The 5,581-nt window shown below is 29.1% G+C and overlaps 1 pseudogene; it reads left to right on the top strand.

The window, feature by feature from the left end:
* The window catches only part of LOC108762724 (uncharacterized), an 86,007-nt pseudogene extending 84,268 nt beyond the window's left edge, over window positions 1-1,739 (top strand).
* Window positions 1,740-5,581: the final 3,842 nt, after the last annotated feature.

Genomic DNA, 5,581 nt, shown 5'->3' with positions numbered 1-5,581 from the left:
AATGTCGAAATAAAATTCAATATATGCCAAATTTAAAAGTGTTCAGACAAGCGTGCGATTAGCTCAACGTTAGCGTAGGTAGGCTACCATCCCAAAGATCTTAGGTTCAAATCCCGTCGATACTCCATGCGTTTTCAAGAATATATTTATAATTGCGTTAATTATAAGAATTTGTATATACATAAAAATAAGTAATAAACTTAATAAATACATATTCTGAAAATAAAAAGACAAATTAAATTATAATTAAATTTTTTTTTCATTAAAATATTCCCAGTAGACAAATATGTACATATAATACTTTACAGCAACTTCACGTTTATCTTAGAATCATCCAATGCTTCACAGATGAGCCGATTGTGATTCGAAATATTGCAGCAACATTTAGTAAATCAGTAAACGAAATACCATGATGCAAATATGATGTAAATATGAGACACTAAGAATCAGATTTTTGTTTCTCATATTTACATCATATTTGCATCATGGTATTTCGTTTTCTACTAAATACTACTACAATATTTGGAATCACAATCGGCTCATCTATGAAGCATTTGATGATTGAATATAACGTAAAGTTGCAGTAAAATTTATGTACTCCTGTCTATCTGGGCTATTAGTGTAGGTTAAAATGAAAATATTCAGTACTTCGTTGATTCATTTTCTTAACAGTCGTACTATACAGGCTCATCATAAGATGAAATGACGTCTTGGGGCAATATGCCACTACTTTTGTTAGGGTAAAATGCCAGTAGTCATTTTCTCTAATATATAGGTTAGGGCGCTATAAACAACGTTTTACCGCATAATTCCGTTGCGACAAGATATTCGTATTGACAAATATTTAATAAATAAACTTAAATGTTTATTTATTTGCTTATTATTGCATTATATTAATTTACTGCTCAATTCAAAATTCTGAATAGAGAATACAGTTTTTTAATCCATTTTAATTAATTGAATTTTCTTGGTTACTGGAAGTTAAGACTACTTGTAACACTATGTAAATATAAAGTAAAACAAATATTTACTTATACGTTTCATACTTACACATTACATACTTTTATTTTTAAAAATGGCCCAAAATGTAATTGAATAATATCTAATTGTTGCAGTAGATGGATTCACAAGGACTGTTCATAGAAAGATATATTTATGCTATTAAAAATATGTCTCAAAGTTTATTTTACATATTGTATAACTTAATTTATCGAACTTATTACTTATATTATATTGTTTATATTACCTATATTATGTTACAAATGTTTATTTTCATCACAAAAATCATTAATAATGTGTTCTTGCAATAAAAAAAACAAAATAAATGTTATACTTAGTATTTTTTTGTATGTGGCATATTACCCCCATGGTGGCATATTACCCATTTTTCAGCACTTTCGTATTTCTTTATTTTCAATAACAAAAAATGTATTCGATTCCAATTATACACAAATAATAGATAAAGGATGGTAGAAAAAGATCAGTATAGATATGTAAAGTTATTTTAAATTGAACAAATAATTACTAAAAAATCTAATTTCGCTTAAGTGTGGCGTATTTCTCCGACTTACCCTATACCGAAGTTACCCTATTTTCTTTTTCTGTTGCGAAATTGCAAGGCAGAGATTTGTTTCTCGCCAAAGAATCAATATTGCAACGTTTCCTTCATGAAACACTCACTTGTTTGTTTCAGGAGAGTGACGTGGTGTCGGCTACTGTGCTGCGAGATGTCAAGAAAGGTAAGACTTGAATTGAATTTTTCGAAATGTTGGTCGCGCGCGCCGTCGCCGCGGCGACGTTGAATGAAATTTTCAGTAACCTATTTCCGCAATAGTCGCCGTGTCGGCGTGTTACAACTTTTGTAACGCATTTCGCGTGGTCGACGGTTTCTGGCCTCATGTCGAGTAGCATCGTACTTTGACGAGCGTTTTGAAATGCCCGTTTCGTCACCACTCATAGCGACGTGTTCTGTAAAAATAAAATGCTTCTATATTTTGTTCGCAATCAACGTAATGATGTGAACGTGCTGCGCGTAGCAATGGAAGCGCGACATTTTGAAAATGTTTAGCTAATTCGCGATGAATTGGTCAATATATCGTTCTTTAAATAATAATGAAGTTGAATACATAAAATTTATTGAACAGACAGTTAATTAGATTCATCATTATACTTTTATATACTGTTATATCAAAGGAACAATGGTAGTTTAATCCCTTGAGTTAAATAACATTTTGTTATTTTTAACTTCCATATGTGTCAAAATGTAATTTATTCATTTTTGTGGTTCAATCTAAATAGCGTCCACATTAACGTATGTAGTCAGTAAATACTAAACTAAATTTGAGTGAAATTTAATATATTTTCTTGTTGAATTAAATTGTTTAATTCTATTGTTTTAGTTAAATTAACGATATATTGAAGAAGAACAGTGGCGACCTATATAAAAATGATTAAAAATAACTTAAATAAGATATAATTTGATGTGAATAGAAGCAAACTGCCAGCACTATATTCCGATTAATTAGTACATTTATTGTTTCCATGTAATTATTTATATCCGTATTGGATAAAACAATTTGAATAATAATTCGTGTTTGTAACATCACGGAAATGTTTATAAAGCTTTTAATAAATATTGTCTTAAAATATTTGTTGCCATCAGTGTAAATTTTTTTATTTGCAATAGAGCATCGCGTCTTGTAGAATGAATAATATGCTGAATATTGATAAATTGATTAATATATTTATCAATATTTCCTGCGATTTTAATCCACAACAAATTTTTTGTGGATTCATCTTTATGTGACGCTAAATAATGTAACGTAAGATTATTCTTATTTATGCATAGACTTTGTTATGTCTAATAAATTTATTAAATCTTTTTGATTCACTTTTTGCGGTTTGTCGCAGTAATTACTAATGCTGTAAGTCAAATTACGAGTTAAGATTAATAAATAAGTCAATAATCATAGTTAATTTTTTTAAACAAAATTACTCGATTCATAACTAAAATAATTTGAATATTCTTTTTATCTTACAATTTTTGACATGGATAATAAATGATGTTAGTAATAAATCTTGTGTTAACGAATTTAGAAGAAACTTTAGTGCACTTTTTAATTTCTTACTTTTCTAACTAATATAAAAAGTGGGCGCTGATAAGATAGTAAAAAATTATAAAAAAGAAGCCATAAAATGTCTCCCGCGCGCACACTATTCCCAAAACTTTCTAAAAACTTTGTACAATGCCTGCAGTGAGGCTGCGTTTAACCTCTTTTAAAGCAATTAAGACTTAATATTCCATAATCTCTTTAATTAATGCGTCTAGCGTGGTTGGATGTAAACCATTTACAAAAAGGAATATTTTTTTAATTTTTATGTATTTTACATAATATAATATTTCAATATTTTATAGTTTTTTGTAATAAATTTTTTGTAAATTGTTTTAAACTTAAACTTGCAAAAATATATCAGATTTAAAAGATTAGCAAATTAGATATATAGATTTAGTAATCTGTTAAAATTTATAAATATACATATATTAAGCACATACGTAACAATTTCAGTTTAATTTCCTCGTGAGTCTAAATAGATCTAAACCATATATACCCTCAGATGTGAATACTTAACTCTCTCTAAACTCTACTGGATATTACGTTGGTTGCTAAACTCATCAACATTTACCGATGCTTACATCAGGCTAGATCAGGCTGATCTAAACGCTGCTGGTAATATCATCCCTTAATTCACGTACGCATTGCGTTTCAATCAAAATAGGCGCCCGAGCATAAGCACTACAAGTTTTCAATTAATCATAGCCTTCTGCTCTAATTTCGAAAACAGTCGCCTTGGTAGCGCGCACGTCATAACTTATCCACGTTCGAACATTGTCGCGGAAGACGTGGGATATTGATTTCTCTCGGTTCTCTCGAATAAGCGTCTATTGTTTACAACAGAATAACCGTCTCAATTATTTTCAGCTTTGTCCTGAGATTATCCTGTATTATGTTCCTAAGCGTGAGATTATCATAAACGATTCCCGATTCAGTTGAGCACAAGATGCTTCTGTGCGGTCCAGTGATCGACGCATTAACGAGGAAACGCTTGCATTAGATTTAACGTTATATAATATTTAATATTGAGATAAATGTTGAGCTTTCTTTTATTGTTTAAACTTTATTCGCTTCTTTGATCGCTCTTAAATTAGAGAGTTAAATTAGATTGTTCTACAAAGAGGTTGGAATTTTATATATTCAATGTTGATTTCTTTCTTTACACAGAGATAAAGCAGGCTATTGAATCAATGATTTAAAGCTTTGGTAGCACACGATACATTATAAACGACAATTACAATATAAAGCCATTTCTTTTATCTCGGTTTTTTTCTGTGTCTGCTGGTGGTTTTATTTTATCACTATTCTGCCGCAATTTTCGGTTACTAATAATATTAGAGAAATTCAAATTCCTTGAATTTATCTATGTTACGGAAAATTTCTTGTGCAGTAATATAAAATTTAAAATGTGTATATTTATTAAGTGTTATCGTATGAATACGTACACATATAAAACGATAACTAATACAAATTAATTGATGTAAGTTTAAATAAAATAAAAAACGAAATTTAATGTACGTATTAAAAATTTTAATTTCTTTGAACGTCAGTACTTCGAGTTCTTTTATCTTTCCTCAAAAATTATATTAAAAATATTTAAGATTAAGAAATTCGAGAAGGATCTTATGCACGCACGCACGCACGCAATAAATAAGATCCTCCTCGAATTTCTTAATCTTAAATATTTGTAATAGAATTTTTAAAGAAAGAGATAAAAACACTCGAGGTACTGATGTATGTGTGTGTGTGTGTGTGTGTGCCCGCGCGCGCGCGCGCGCGTGTATACACAGGATGTTTGATAATTAATGAAAAATCTTTTGCATAGGGGCAAAATGGACTAAACTGAAAAGAAAAGTCCTTTGCCATTTTACAATTTTCGTAATAGTTAACAAAATATTAATTACTAAAAATTGTCGAAAAATTAATATTCAATAATTTTTTACTGAAATACTACCAGCTTTACAGAAAACCTGCAAGAGACAAAAATTGTTTACTATATTCTCATAGAGCTCTAAGAATTTTTTCAGAATTTTTTATCAACTTTTTAGTATTGCATTTTCTTATTTTTACCAACATCAGAAAATACGGTGTTAAAAAATTCTAAAAAAATTCTCAAAATTTTATGAGAAGAAAATAAACAATTTTTATCTCTTACAGTTTTTCTGTAAAGTTGATAGTTTTTGAGTAAAAAATTATTGAAAATCAATTTCCGGCAATTTTTAGCAATTAATATCTTGTTAACTATTGCAAAAATTGCAAAATTGTTGAGGACTTTTCTTCTCAGTTTAGTCCATTTTGCCCCTATGCAAAAGATTTTTCATTAATTATCAAACACCCTGTATATGTATATAATGTATATACCCACCGCACGAAATCCGTATAATACACTGAGAGAAAAGATATAATATTGATAACAAAAAAAGAGAATTATTCACAAATGGCCGATTATTATTGGATTACTTTGTTAA

Source organism: Trachymyrmex cornetzi, unplaced genomic scaffold (assembly GCF_001594075.2).
Source record: "Trachymyrmex cornetzi isolate Tcor2-1 unplaced genomic scaffold, Tcor1.1 scaffold320, whole genome shotgun sequence".
Classification (NCBI taxonomy): Eukaryota; Metazoa; Arthropoda; class Insecta; order Hymenoptera; family Formicidae; genus Trachymyrmex; species Trachymyrmex cornetzi.
This window is presented reverse-complemented; position numbering and strand designations above follow the sequence as displayed.